The sequence below is a fragment of the Pristiophorus japonicus genome, chromosome 4, assembly GCF_044704955.1.
Source record: "Pristiophorus japonicus isolate sPriJap1 chromosome 4, sPriJap1.hap1, whole genome shotgun sequence".
NCBI lineage: Eukaryota > Metazoa > Chordata > Chondrichthyes > Pristiophoridae > Pristiophorus > Pristiophorus japonicus.
Window position 1 is genome coordinate 194529661 of NC_091980.1, and position 16326 is coordinate 194545986.

Here is a 16326-nt window from a genome sequence, read left to right on the forward strand (position 1 = left end):
AGCACTGCTCAGAGGTGCAGGGCTGCACCCAGGCTTTCCCATCACTCCCTCCATATCCTTATGGAGGGAGTCACAGCATGCAGAGAGGGTCTCTTCCCTTCCAATGGGTGGAAGAGACCTCCCCAGGAGACCAACGCAGCCTGGTTGCACATTGTACAGGAGGGCACAAGCAGGGATGTCATCAGGAGTTCCTGGCTGCAGTGGCACAAACCTTTCAATGATCTCAGTAGATCACGAAATGTTACTGCAAAGCTGCACTCAACCTCATCCTGCTGTGCCCCTCATCACATCCCCATCACTCTGACTTCCCTACCCTACTCCTACACATCCTTACTCACATCAACTGACCTTGCACCTCCACCCATTCCTCTCTACATTATCACTTCCCCATCTCACTAGCCAATCCTCACACTCACCCTCATCCTAGTCCAATCATACCAACTAACAACACACTTGGGTGTTTTATGGAATGTTCATGTAAAGTTTCTGTTAATGTGGTGTGGAACATGAAACCTTTATTTTCAACACTTTGCATTCTTGGACAGATCTCTGTGCATGTTTGGAAGTGGTTTAGTAAATTGCAGTGAATGGTGAGACAAAGTGGCGCCCTCCGCAATGGTGATGAGTGTGAAAGGAATGGCTTGGGCATTGTAGCACCTAGCATATCATGTTGGTGGTGTTGTTGATGCTAGTGTGCCTGGTGCTGCTGGTGTTGGGGCTGATTGTGGTGGGATTCTGTGGACTAATTCCAAAGGCGCTGATGCTGATGTAATAAATGGCAGGTGAACTTGAGATGACAGAAGCGATCTGTCAATGGTGAGAGAGGTTGTTCCAATGAGGTGACACTGGATGGAGAGCTTACTCCAAACATTTGCAACCAGCATAAAGCTCAATCTGTCTTCAAAATGCAGTAAGCAACAGCTTCAGAGCTTGGAAAGTGAACGGCTGTGAGATGGGAACTTTTATAGCACATTTGCAGCTGTGAAGTAATGAGATGATTCCATGGGTCATACAACTCCCAACTGGCTTACCTGACACAATCTCTGAGCAGCGTGGACCCCGTGGGTGACCTCATAAAATGTAAAGGTGAGCTCAAAATACTTCTTTACAAGGTCATAATGATCTGATTTGCCTCCCTCACCGCTGCATGTCGGGTCTGTTCAGTGCTGACAGACCCAACATCTGGGAAAGGCGGGTTGACAGCGGGGTCCCAACCCGTTGTCAAAATGTTTTTTTCCCCACCTGACCAGCCACCGAATGCGCCCGCTGACCCCCTGAAAAATTCCCCCCCCATAGGAACAGGAGTAGGGGTATATGTACCTGCATTAGGAGGCCAGTGCTAATTTAAATTAAATTCAGGTGTTCAGAAAGCCTAAAGCACAACTTGTGCACAGGTTCTCGGCATTATGGGCATTCTAGAACCATGTTATTGGGCACCCTGCACACACAGGCCTCAGCATCTCATTACGTCTGATGGCAGAACTCAATGCACAGCAGCCTTGTGGGTGCTGGATATCACATTATCTGCCCATGGAGTCAATATGCTTAGCGCTCAGTGATACACGTGGACGCACACACACAAAAAACACGTATTCGTGATTTGTCAAAGGTAACTTCTGATAAATTATTAAAATCTCTATATTGTGAGTGAGAAAGGCTCACTACATTGTTCCTGCATGGCTGAAATCGCACTCTAATGGGGAAACTGGCAGAAATGATGTACTTAATTTGTCTGGCAGTTGTATCTGCATGTCTCTTTTTACATGCATACACTTACAAGCTATGCCTTAGAGTAACCCATTTTCCTTAAATGGCAGAAGAAGCAGCTTATCAAGTTCCCTCGGGACACATTTGTGTATCTCGTTGCAATCGGGTCGCCAGACGTGTTAGCCTTTCTGGCAATGAATAGAGTTGTGAAACAAAAGGTGAGGAAAGAAATCTTAAATCGAGGGGGACAATAACAAAATATGTTCTGCACAGGAATGTTGCTACCAAAGACATCAGTCAGGGAATTTAGGGAGTTTATAAATATAGATTTTGAAACCACACATACACAGATAAACATACTGCAGTCTATCAAAAATGTTTCTATTACATTTTATTTTTCTACATCTCACCAATCCTTCACAATTTATTTGTAGCAAAGCTTCCTCTGCAGGCAAGGGCACATTCTGCCCATCTACATTCAGCACATATTATACATTTTTCTGTGAAGCATGTTATATCGTTGAAAGAATATTTCAAAGTCAGGAGGCTCAACCCAGTCAGATGTGCAATTATGTAACTATAGGATGAAAATAAAGTCGAAGCTGAGAAGATTGTTTAAATATTTTGTCCAAACGATATGAAAGCTTCTTTGAAGTGGAAAATGACTTTGAACCTGTGTGAAGAACTTTGATAAGTCTAGACACAAGCAGATTTGAAGCTCTCCCAGTAATTCTTATTCTGACAGCTTTTGGTGAAATCCCAAATGCCATCAGCCGGTTTGAGTACTGTGATTCAGCTATTCCATAACCATTTCATGGTTATTCTGCCGGTCATCAACCTTCCTATCACCACTGCTGTACAAAATACTTTTTGTGAACTCGTATTCAAGCATTTTCTGTTGAGGATCATCTGGATCAGAAATATAATTTTGTAGTTGCAAACCAGGGATGCATATTGTGCATGGTGGACCTCATAAAGGACATGACTGGGGTGGTTCAGGATATAGGACTATTTAGGAACATCAGGAACCGAAGCAGGTCACTCAGCCCCTTGAGCTGTTCCGGAATTCAGTTAGATCATGGCTCATAAGAACATAAGAAATAGGAGCAGGAGTAGGCCACACGACACTTCGAGCCTGCTCCGGCATTCAATAAGATCATTGCTGATCTTATCATGGACTCAGCTCCACTTCCTTGCCCACTCCCCATAGTCCCTTATCCCCTTATCGTTAAGAAACTGTCTATTTCTGTCTTAAATTTATTCAATGTCCCAGCTTCCACAGCTCCCTGAGGCAGCGAATTTCACAGATTTATAACCCTCTGAGAGAAGAAGTTTCTCCTCATCTCAGTTTTAACTGGGCGGCCCCTTATTCTAAGATTATGCCCTCTAGTTCTCGTCTCCTCCATCAGTGGAAACATCCTCTCTGCATCCACCTTGTCAAGACCCCTCATAATCTTATACGTTTCGATACGATCACCTCTCATTCTTCTGAACTCCAATGAGTAGAGGCGCAACCTACTCAACCTTTCCTCATAAGTCAGCCCCCTCATCCCCGGAATCAACCTAGTGAACCTTCTCTGAGCTGCCTCCAAAGCAAGTACAGGTTCGACCTCCAAAATCCGGAGTTCCGGAATCCAAAATGTTTCGGAATCTGGACACCGGGCCGATCCGTGGCGGAGTCGTTCGGAAACCAGAAATGTTCCGACATCCGGACTCCCCCTGCCTCGGCGAACCAACTTCACCCCGGCCCAACTTCGCCCGCCCCGACTTCACGCGGCCCTCCCTTGCCCCGGCCCTACTTCGCCCCGGCCCCTCTCCCTCCCCTTTACCTCGGCTGCCCGACCCCACCTACCTCGGCCAGACAAGGAACTCCTCCACAGCGGCGGGGCCCCGCCCAAACACTTCCTTGGTGACGGGTCCCGCCCGATCAGATCCTCAGCGGCTTGGCCCCGCCCGATCAGATCCTCGGCGGCTTGGCCCCGCCCGATCAGATCCTCGGCGGCTGGGCCCCGCCCGATCAGATCCTCGGCAGCTTGGCCCCGCCCGATCAGATCCTCGGCGGCTGGGCCCCGCCCGATCAGATCCTCGGCGGCTTGGCCCCGCCCGATCAGATCCTCGGCCGCTTGGCCCCGCCCGATCAGGTCCTCGGCCGCTTGGCCCCGCCCGATCAGGTCCTCGGCCGCTTGGCCCCGCCCGATCAGGTCCTCGGCGGCTTGGCCCCGCCCGATCAGGTCCTCGGCGGCTTGGCCCCGCCCGATCAGATCCTCGGCGGCTTGGCCCCGCCCGATCAGATCCTCGGCGGCTTGGCCCCGCCCGATCAGGTCCTCGGCGGCTTGGCCCCGCCCGATCAGGTCCTCGGTGGCTTGGCCCCGCCCGATCAGATCCTCGGCGGCTTGGCCCCGCCCGATCAGATCCTCGGCGGCTTGGCCCCGCCCGATCAGGTCCTCGGCGGCTTGGCCCCGCCCGATCAGGTCCTCGGCGGCTTGGCCCCGCCCGATCAGATCCTCGGCGGCTTGGCCCCGCCCAATCAGGTCCTCGGCGGCTTGGCCCCGCCCGATCAGGTCCTCGGCGGCTTGGCCCCTCCCGATCAGGTCCTCGGCGGCTTGGCCCCGCCCGATCAGATCCTCGGCGGCTTGGCCCCGCCCAATCAGGTCCTCGGCGGCTTGGCCCCGCCCGATCAGGTCCTCGGCGGCTTGGCCCCGCCCGATCAGGTCCTCGGCGGCTTGGCCCCTCCCGATCAGGTGCTCGGCGGCAGAGCCTGTCCGAACACTTCCTCGGCGACGGGCCCCGCCCGATCAGATCCTCGGCAACGGGCCACGCCCAATCAGATCTTGGGCGGCAGGCCCCGCCCGATCAGGTGCTCGGCGGCAGAGCCTGTCCAAACACTTCCTCGGCGGCTTGGCCCCGCCCGACGACCTCTTCTACCTGAACAGCTCGTCGACAAGCACCCCCCCCCCCCCTTTTATGACGTTCTGAAATCCGGAAATACCCAAACTTGGGCTCGGGTGTTTCTGGATTCGTGACGTCAGAAACGCATTCCGAAGTCTGGAAAAACCCGAAAACTGGCTCGCCCATCGGTCCCAAGGTTGCCAGATTCGGGAGGTTGAACCTGTATATCCTTTCAGAAATATGGAAACCAAAACTGCATGCAGTATTCCAAGTGTGGCCTCACCAATACCTTATATAGCTGTAGCAATACTTCACTTCTTTTATACTCCATCCCCTTTGCAATAAAGGCCAAGATACCGTTGGCCTTCCTGATCACTTGCTGTACCTGCATACTATCCTTTTGTGTTTCATGCACAAGTACCCCCAGGTCCCGCTGTACTGCGGCACTTTGCAATCTTTCTCCATTTAAATAATAACTTGCTCTTTGATTTTTTTCTGCCAAAGTTCATGACCTCACACTTTCCAATACTATACTCCATCTGCCAAATTTTTGCCCACTCACTTAGCCTGTCTATATATCACAACTATATACCTCAATTATATATTTCCACCGTTGCTCCATATTCCTTGATACCCTTACCTAGCACAAAATTATCGATCTCAGTTTTGAAAACTCCAATTGTCCCAGTATCCACAGCCTTTTGGGCAGAGAGTTCCAAAATTCCACTACGCTTTCTGTAACAGTGCTTCCTGGTTTGGCTACTGAGTGGCCTGGCTCTAATTTTAAGGTTATCCCTTTGTTCTTGATTCCCCCACCAGAGGAAAGAATTTCTCCGTATCTATCCAATCAAATTCTTTTAACATTTTAAACTGCTCAATCAGATCACTCCTCAATCTAATATACTCAAGGGAATACAAGCCATGTTTATGCAACCTGTCCTCGTAGTTTAACCCTCTGAGTCCTGGTATCATTTGGGAAGCTTTGAGCTGATCCTGAATGCTCAGACAATTTGAACTTCTGGTGGTTGAATGAATCAGACAGAGGCTGATGCACACAGAATCTGGCTGTGCAGTTCCAGCTTATGATCCAGCAGCAGTAATTACATTTACTTGGAAAGTTGAAAGCGGAAACTATGGCAGCTGTGTTGAGTTGCATGTTCCCACCTACCAGGTGAGACGACTGAAAAACAAATGATGCATCTGTATACAAAGAGTCTGGGGGAACAGAAGCCGAGCTAACGGTGCAGAAATCTCCTGCCTCTCTTGGTTATTGTGCTGGATTTTCTCTCTGACACAAAAGCAGCAGCTTGAATTCATGCGGGCGACTTGACCTAGAAATAGTATCCCAAGCTCCTGAAGCAGAACTCAAAAGATTTGCACCACATGTACTGTCAGCACGCTGAAATCAAAGGCGTGCGCAAAAGAAAGGTTTGTATTGTAGATCGTCCAAGGTATCTGCCTCCGTCCAGTTCCAGTAACTGAAACGGCCTGTTAGCACATTTTGCTGCAAACAAGCTTTGGATTAACGCAGCGCCCTAGAATTCTGCTTCTAACAAGTTAACAGAAAGCTGCTCACTGAGGATAGCTAGGAAAATCCTGTAAACCTGCAACTTACAACACTTTGATTACAGGCACTTATCCTGCATTCGATTATGTGGCATGCAAATTTCATCAATGCTACCGTAAGTATTTGGCTTTTGCATTGGCATAAACGTATTTTTGGCTTCGAATCTTTTTCCTTTTAAGCAGCATAAAACTCTGCGGTGTTATTTCTTCCTCCTTCAGCGATAAATCAATTTCACATCTGTATTGCATTCTTGGAGTCAAATGCGTATAAAGTAGAGGGAAATCGGAACGCTGAGGTAAAGCAGAATAACAAGTTACTCATCATGTCTATATTAAAAGTAGAGTTCAAACACATGGTGAATATGGCCAGAAGCTGAAGCTGCAATGGGATTCTTTCACCTCATCTGCACCGGCTACAATTGCCAGCCAAGGTTAGGCTGCAGTAGTGGGGTGGTTTGTAAAGAGACTCTTTGCAGTTCTTCAGACTGAGCACTCACAATTTGCTGGCAGATTACTGGAGCTTCCCTTTTTATATTGATAAACAGCTCCATAATTAACCATTTGCAGGCTTTGTTTGAATGAAATGGCCCAGGTTTTCTGCTGTAGCAGAATTGGGCCCATCTTCTGCATAGTGGGACTTCCATCTGCCACACAGATGCGCTCTGACCTTGGCTTTCCTTCCGGCCTAAGAATCATTTATATATTTTTGCTGGGCTGTTGCCCTCCTCTGTGGAGGCTGCTAGCAGTGAGATGCAGAGATTTGCGACGGACAGGCATCTCTGGCATTTCGCGTCACTTTGTCGCAGATGTTGGGAAATACTTTGAATGATATAGGATATTCAATAGGCGGGTGTGCATGCCCTTGGCCAATCTTCTGCTCCAGTTCCGTCCAGAAATCAATAGAAGGTAGAATATCCCATTTATTTTTTCTTCTAATCACAGAGTCAGTTGGCACTATCAGAGGGCAATAGCAGTGCCTCTGGATTAGATTTAGACTTTTCCGATGAAGCATAAAATATTTTTCTGTGCTTGTAAGCCTATTATCCTGCATATACCTGGGTGAAGTTGCATTAACGAGCTGGACAAACAAGCTTAGTGATGTTTCTTCCTGATTTTGGTAATAAAGGATTATTTGTACTTTTTCATCAATTTTAATGGAGGCAAACTGAAATAGTGAGTGGGAGCCTTTTTGCATTTGATGATTTTTTTTGAAGTACTTGTCCATTCGTAAGAACAAATGAAAAGTGATTATATGCGACGCACTTGTAATAATGCTCATTTCACACTTCTACTCTCTCTCTTCATACTCTCAAACTAAGACTTTCTTCACCCTTGCTATATTAGTTTCAGTCCTCCCCTAACTGCTCTATTAACTCTCTTTTTATAGCGGCATTGGTGGTGTTTTAGTCCAGGTGAAGGCCAGCCCCATGGAATGCCATTTCCTTGTTCTAGAATTCACTCCAGTACCCAAGAATATGAAACCTTCCCTTCTGCACCAGACCTGTAGCCCATGATTATCTTCCTGATCTTCATCCTCCTAACTTGTTCAGGACATGGCACAGGAAGCAATCCAGAGATTACTCACCTTAAAGTCTTGTTTTTCAATCTAGTGTCTAACTCCTTAACCTCCCCCTTCAAGATCTCAAATGTACTCTGCTCTTCTCTTGGCCTTCCTCAAAGGCTCATTGAGTCAGCCTGCCAATGCCTCTTTATAATTAGAAATCCCAACTGCCCTATCCTCCTTCCTTACTGACTTCCAGCCCAGCATCCCCTTGAGCCCAGCACCCCCCCCTGGGGATAACTTCACCAACCTCCTTCCCATCTCATCAACTCTCCCCAGCACTCTCCCCCTGGGCTCTGCCAGCCGCTCATGATCAGCAACGTCTTTCTGCATTTCCCTCCAGAACGTCAGTTCACTCACACGCAAAACCCTTTCCATCCATGACCTTATTGTGGATGGTGCTCGCAGGCTGGGGGCTGTGCAGACTGTGAGCACCATCAGAGCAGGCTGGGGAGCAGAAGGAGCAGCGTGGTGGCCTAGCCCAGCAGTCTATGCGGCCCCCGGTCTGTAAGCACCATCGGAGCAGGCTGGGGAGTGGAAGGAGCAGTGTGGCGGCCTAGCCCAGCAGTCTGTGCAGCCCCCGGCCTGCGAACACCATCGGAGCAGGCTGGGGAGTGGAAGGAGCAGTGTGGCAGCCTAGCCCAGCAGTCTGTGCAGCCCCCGGCCTGCGAACACCATCGGAGCAGGCCGGGGAGTGGAAGGAGCAGCGTGGCAGCATACCACTGCAGGGAGCAGCATGCCTTGGAGTAGAAGAGCAATGGCAGTGAAAAGGGATGTCATCAAGGTCCAGGTCGGTGATTGGAGCATGGGCAGGTACTGCAGGAGCGGCGAGGATGGAGCAAAGGAGCGGCGAGAGATTGTTGAGGGACGTGATCGGGGGCCCAGGAGAGGTGTGAGTTCGGGGCCCAGAAGAGACGAGGGCCCAGGGGTAGTACGGGTCAGCCCACACTGTGATATTGTGCACACTTGGCCTGTGCAGCAGAGCTGGTCTCCAGTTGTTTTGGTTAATCCTTGCTACTAGGCCAAGACCTAGCTGTGTCAAGCCCGTGAGGTGGCTGGTGTGCAACGGCCACCACACGTTAAAAAATTCCAAACACAGGCATCTTTCACCCTTCAAGATTTAGTTCGGGCTTGGAATTTTAGGTCCTTCATTGAAACACCTGTGAACCTTTTGACGTGGAAGCAAGTGATCCTCGATTCGAGGGACTGCCTATGATGATGATATTGTGGATGATTGTATTGCTATTCTGCTTTGACTGAAACTTGGTTGAGGGGTGGTGATATCTTGCCCCTTACTGAAGTATCCCTGCCTAGTTATACTTACTACCACCTGCCCCACACAAACTGCCATGGCGATGCTGTGGCCCTTATCACCATGTCACATCTTGATCCATCATCCTACTTCTCAAGTACCTTCTCCTTCCAGCACCTCACCCTTTCCCACCCCTCTCATCTCTAAAATTCTGATTGTCTACTGCCTCTGCCTCCCGGCTCCACCCCGACTTTCTCCCAGGAGATGTCCTCCTGCAGCCTCTGCATTGAGACTCCTTATCCACTGTGATATAAATTATCATTTTACCATCTTTACCCCTTTAGGTCTAAGGGGTGTAGACTTGAGCATCCCTGGTGCACAATTGGTTTAGCCGTCCATGACTTATAGGGTTGAAATACATCACGCTCCATCTCAAGTACAAAGAGCTCATAGATTTCTTTGTCACCAAAATTAAGACCTTCCATTCAGTTGTTTCTGCTGCTTCCCCCACTTCCCCTTGCATACCAAGTCAAACTTTCCCCAAAATTCCCCCCTCCCCCCATCTTAGCCCTGAACTCCACCTCTCTCTTTTCCCTTCCATCTCCCTCCATGCTCTCTCTGAGCTTATCTTGTCTGAGAGCCACCTCCTGCTCCCTTGCCCCACTCCCAATAAACTGATGACGCCCCCCGCCCCCCCAACCCCATTCAACTTCCTTTGCTGGGCGCCAAGCTAATTAATGTTGTAAATGGTTCCCTCTCCTCAGACACTGTACCCCTTCCTTTCCAAACTGCCATCATCACCCCATTCCTCCAAAAAACAACCTTTGATGCCTCTGTCCTTGTAAACTACTGCCCCAGCTCCAATCTTCTTTTCCTCTTTAAAGTCCTTGAACAGGCTGTCGCCTTCCAAACCCATGCCCATCTTTTCCTGAACTCCCTTTTTGAATCTCTACAATCAGGTTGCTACCCCTCTCACAACATCAATACAGCCCAGACCACGTCATGAGTAACATTCTCTGTGACTGTGACTGTAGTGCATTATCCTTCTTTGTCCTCCTCAACCTTTCTGCAGTCTCTATAGTGCTGACCATGTAATCTTCCACTACTAACACGCCACTATTCTTGCAGTCTACCTAAATCTCAGCTTCTCTTCCCCTGATATCCCTGTGCTCCACTGTGTTGCTCAGAACCACCTCCTCTGAATGGCTGTCATTGCCCGCCTCAATGCTGACCAACACTAAGGGGTAGGATTTTTCTGGAGAGCATGGGACCGATATTGCCCCTTCCCTTAAGTCCTGTTACTTCCGGAAATTGGCGGCCACGCTGCGGAGTGCAATGGCCACCGATTTTTGGTGGAATGGCTGCCATTTTGAAAATTCTGCTCCTGTGGTATCCCGGTGGTGACCCACTCTCCCCACTGCCACTCCGCTGCTGCCGATCCATCCTAAGTGCGTCATCAGAGCATGCACCGCTGATGTCCCGCCCAGCTGGCGAAATTCCGCCAAGAAAATCTTCCTGTCGCCGCTCGGTACCACCGACAGCTTTTTCTGCTGGTGCAGTGCTTCTAAAATGGCGGTGCAGCTTCCATTAAAGGCGAGGACTTACTGCTGCGGCCGCCATGTTTTTTTTTTGTCGGCCAACTGCCATGTCCGGCCGACATTTATTCCCCTGGGTTCGGCCGAGCCACTAACAGGCATCCTGGCACCCCCTCATGGGTGCCAGGCCACTGGCCCAGCCAAAACCCTCCCTGATGGCCCAGTGGACCGAACTTAAATAATCACACCGATCTCCCCTTTAAGTGAAGGGGAGAGCTGTGATGGCACGGCACCGTAATGACGTCATCAGCACTACGTTGATGAGTGACAGCGGCGGACACTCCACCCGCTCCCCCAACTTCCGCCCCTCTAGTGTGCGAATTACGATCACCGCCGCACATCCGCCCCCATTGTGACCGACTTCCACTCTGCTGAAAAAAAAGCCAAAGAGTGGAATTTCGCTCAAGAGTCAACCGCACCAGTAAAAACAGACGAAACACGGTAGGTGCGCCCTGTTTCTAGCGGTGGGCAATTTCGGCCCCCATGCGTCCAAACCGAGAGGCCTGAGGCCAGGCCAAAATGTTACATACCTACTGCCAGGTTATGGTATTACAGGATCTACTAAAGTTCACAGTTCTCTTTGATGGCACCACATACCAAGCTGCAGCATTGCATAGTTTTTAACACTTACTAAAATGTTGGCTGCTGTAGCTTTAATTAAAGGGTAGTTGAACGTTGGTATGTGTAAGTATCTCACAAATGACTCCATGGTGTCTAGGTGGCGAGAACGCGGGACAAAGCCTGAGAGCTGCGTTCATTTGTTTTTGTTTTCTTCTTTTAACTGCATCTTTGCTTTATTTAGCTGGCTACCAGGAAAAAGTATTATCCAAAAACAGGTAATTGGAGGTTTTAGGGTTTGTTGTGCGAATACCAAGGGGCCGAAATTGCCCCTTCCCTTAAGGTCTGTTACCGTCGGAAATCGACAGCTACACTGCGGAGTGCAATGGCTGCCGATTTTTCATGTAATGGCCGCCATTTTGAAAATTCCGCTCCTGCGTTATCCCGGCAGTGACCCGCATCCCCTCCTACCATTCCGCTGCTGCCGATCTGTCCTAAGTGTATCATAAGAGCACGCACCACCGATGTTGCCCCTCCCCCCCGATGGCGAAATTCCACCGAAGAAATCTTGCTTCCGCCGCGAGGTGCCAAAAGCTGCTTTTTTCTGCTGGTGCAATGAGGTTCTAGTCCTCTAAAATGGTGATGCGGCTCCCATTAAAGGGGAGGACCTACTGCTGCTGCCGCCATGTTTTTATTTTGTTGGCCAACTGCCATGTCGGGCCGATAATTATGACCCTAGGTTCGCCCTCTTGGGTGCCAGGCTGCTGGCCCAGCTGAAACTCAGGCTATGCTGATGACCATTGTTTTATAAAGGTTCCTTGCTTTTGTACACTATTCCTCTATTATTAAAGCCAAGGATTCCATATGTTTTTTTAAACAGCCTTCTCAACTTGTCCTGTCACCTTTAAAGATTTGTGTACATACACCCCAGGTCTCTGTTCATCCAACCCCTTTAAAACTGTACCATTTAGTTCATAGTGCCTCTCCTCATTCTTCCTGCCAAAATGTATCACTTCACACTTCTTTGCATTAAATTTAATCTGCCATGTGTCTGCCATTTTACCAGTCTGTCTGTGTCCTCTTGAAGTCTGATACTACTCTTCATTTGTTTACTACATTGCCGAGTTTCGTGTCATCTGCAAATGTTGAAATTATGCCCAGTATATCTAAGTCCAGGTCATTAATATGTACCAAAGCGAGCAGTGGTCCTAATACCGATCCCTGGGGAACACAATGTATACTTCCCTCCGGTCTGAAAGACAACCGTTCATTACTACTCTTTGCTTTCTGTCCCTCAGCCAATTTTGTATCCACGCTGTCACTGTCCCTTTAATTGCATGGACTTTAATTTTGCTAACAAGTCTATTATATGTTATTTTGTCAAACCTATTAGTGCAGAAAATGCGATCGGAGGCTTCCCGCGAGCGTAAGCCACCGACCTGAAAAAAATCTACAAACTTACCTAGTGGTCAGTGTGGTTTGGTGACTTGCGGTCCTGGGCCTCTATGCGAAGGCTTGCGTAGAGGTCCACATAGACCAGGCACGCAGGCATTTCGCAAGCATCCCTGGGGTCACGTGGGCTTGCCCAACCAATCAAAGTAGGGGTGTTCCCATTCATACTTGTGGTGAGTTCCGTGGGCGCAGGAGCAGCGAGTGATTGTGGAGCAACGTGATCGGGGCCAAGGAGAGGCGAGAGTTCGGAAGTCCAGAAGAGGCAAGGGCCCAGGGGCAGCACAGGCCAGCCTGCACTGCAATATGTGCAGCAGAGCTGGTCTCCAGTCGTCTTGGGTAACCCTTGCCACTGGACCAAGACCTAGCTCTGTCAAGCCTGTGTGGTGGCTGGTGTGCAATGGCCACCACACGTTAAAAAAAAATCCACACACAGGCCTCTTCCACCCTTCAACATGTAGTTTTGGACCTGGAATATTAGGTCCTTCATTGAAACACCTGTGAAGTCATCCCTTTTTGGCGTGGAAGCAAGACCTCCGCGATACGAGGGACCGCCTATGATGATGATGATGATGATGATGAATGGGATTACCCCAAAAATACACAGACTTAAAATAAAGTTTTTAAAAAATCACATATTTAAAATTAATCAAAACGGAATTTAATTAATTATTTAAAACAAAAATGTCATTTAAAAAAAAATAACTTTACATTTTTTAAAGGGTCTAAAAATAAACGTACCTTATTTCACAGGTTTTTAAATGTTTAAATTATTGAAAAAAAATATATTTTTCTGCCCTTTAAAAGTCTTATGCTGATAAAAGAATTTCACAGGCATTCTCTGAGTAAACGTTGAGAAAATAGCCCAACTCATCGCCAGTGAATGCCCATTTCTGTTGATTCTTGAAAGATAGCAAGTTCTGGGTTTAGACGCATGCACAGTGCATACCTAAACCCAGAACTTGCGGGGGGCCCTACGGGTGTATGCACACCTCGTACATGCCCATAGGGGCTGTGAATTTAGCCCCATTATGAAATTCCATCTACACAACATCAACCACACTACCCTCATCAACATTTCGACCTTGAGGACTGCCAACCTTTTAAGTGCATCCTCTTTATTTTTATCTTATCCAGTAACATTACTGCCTTCTCCTTTACAGCTACATTGGCAGCATCCTCTTCTCTGTTGAAGGCAGGTGCAAAGTGCTCATTTAGTATCTCCATTACTTCATCAAAGAACTCTATCAAGTTAGTCAAACACGATTTGCCTTTAACAAATCCATGCTGACTTTCATTTATTAGGCCATACTTTTTCAAATGCCAATTGATTTTGTCCCTGATTATTGTCTCTAAAGGTTTCCCCACCACCATCGTTGGGCTGACTGGACTGACTGTAAGTTGCCAGGTTTAGCCCAATCCCCTTTTTTAAACAGGGGTTTAGCATTAGCAGTCCTCCAGTCCTCTGGCCCTGCATCCATATTCAAAGAGGATTGGAAGATTGCCTCCGCATTTTACACCCTTACTACCCTCAGCAACCTAGGATGCATCCCACCTGGACTGGGTGACTTTTCTATCTTGAGGATTACCCAACCTTTTAGGTGCATCCTCTTTATTTTTATCCTATCCAGTAACACTACTGACTCCGCCTTTACAGCTACATTGGCAGCATCCCCTTCTCTGTTGAAGGCAGGTGCAAGGTGCTCTTTTAGTACCTCAGCCATGCCCTCTGCTGCCACAAGAAAATGTCCTGTGTGGTCACTAATCAGCCCCCACCCTTCCTTTGACTACCCTTTTATTATTTATATGTTTATAAAATAATATTGGGTTCCCTTTTATGTTAGACTTTATGAAGGTAAAGGTTCCAAGCCCCACTCCAGAGACTTGAGCACATAACCCAGGCTGATATTTCAGTGCAGTTCTGAGGGGATGCTGCATTGTTGGACGTGTTATCTTTTGGATGAGACATGAGTCTGCCCTCTTTGGTGGATGTAAAAGACTGCTTGGTTACTCAGAGCAGGGGAATTGTCCCGATCTCCTGGTCAATGTTCATCCCTCAACCAACTCACTCACATAGGTGATCTGGTCAGTTAACTCATTGCTGTTTGAGGGATCTTGCTGTGTGAAAATTAGCTACCGCATTTCCCTACATTGACCACATTTCAAAAGTATTTTGTTGGTTGTGAAGTGCTTTGGGATGTCCTGAGGTCATGAAAGTGCTGGAAATCACGATCAAGATCTGCAAATGCTTGACTCCAGCATTCAAACTCATTCTTGGCACATCGACACAGGACTGCAGCCTTTGTCTGTATTATTACAAACATTCCTTTCTAACAAAATATGCTGTATAAATCCTTCTTTCTTCTTTACTGTTTAGATTTTTTTTAAATACAAAATCATTAATAATAGATCTTTATAATGGATTTGTTTTTAAAGGTAGGTTTTCTTTCCTTAATTCATGCTTTTGGTAAATTATTCACTATTTCACTCAAGACTGAAACTCCAGTACTTTCGGAATCTCTGTAAAATCTCAGACTATAGCTCTGAAATGGAGGTCTTATCAGGGCCAGCGAAAGGGTGGTACTCAAAACTGAAATGAAATGAAGCTGAAACGTTCTCTGTAATAGCTGTTCCAGCTTATCACAATAACAATATTTGTATTTGCAGATGAATAATTTTTAATTCAGGTGCTTTTGCAGTCTCAATGGGAAATGCACCAGCAAGCATTTCCCTTTCCAGTTAGGTAAAACATCTCCTTGCTTTGTTTTACTGGGCCTAAAATTCCGCTTGGAGGCTTCCTTCGGATGAACGCCTCCGACCCAAAGCTTCTCTACGAAAGTACCTGGTGGCCCCGGAGGCACCTTAGATTGCGGTGGGAGACTTTCTCTTCCCGTGCATCGGACTGCGTCCATGTCCTCACTGTTCACATGTAGAAGCTGGAGTCACGTGTAACTGCACAATCAATCACGGTACAGAATTCTCATTGAGAGCAATGAGAACAAAAAACACCCAAACACAACATAAAAAATAGAAAAAACACCTCACATATTTAACATTAATTGAAATTGAAATTAAAGTTAATGTTTAAGAAAAAATATATTTTTTGGATTTTTTTTAAAGTGTTTTACTTGGGTTTAAAATAAACTTACCTTAGTGGACAGGGTTTTTAACATAAAAATGTGTATTTAAATTTTATTTTTATGTGTTTTAAAACTCTTACGCTGGTAAAAGTAGGTTATGTGTCTGCTTTTACCAGGCGCAAGAATTTTAAGGACATTCGCTGGGCAAATAGCCCAATCTCGCCCGCGCGAATGTCCTGGCTGCGGGGATGCGGAGGATCGACAGATCAGAAAAGCCGTTTTTCGGCGCATTCACACTTCGTGCCGAAAACCAGCCTTTGTGAGGCCTCGCCGGATCTGTAATTAGTCCGTACAGACCCAGCGAGGCTTGAATGTTAGCCCCACTGTTTAATTTAGGGGAATATTTTGTACGTAAAGTAGATCATTGCAACAGTTTGTATTTCAAAGGACATACTCAACACTGAGTCATTGAAGTGCAGGAACAGAGGCTGCAGCCAGAGGTGAACAATTTATTAGCAAGTGAGATTGGCTCGCAAACTTTCAAATGACAAATGGGTTGAAATCACACTGTACAGTATTAGTATCGTTAATGAGCTGTGATTTAAAATGGGTTATTACATAGGATTGCATAGGATATACGACACAGAAACAGGTCATTCGGCCCAACCA

At 47.5% G+C, this 16326-nt stretch overlaps 1 protein-coding gene across 1 annotated transcript in view; it reads left to right on the forward strand.

Annotated features, from left to right (window-relative positions):
• fsip1 (fibrous sheath interacting protein 1) overlaps window positions 1-16326 on the forward strand; it is an 816866-nt gene that overhangs the window by 768508 nt on the left and 32032 nt on the right. The gene's annotated exons all lie outside the window — the stretch shown is intronic.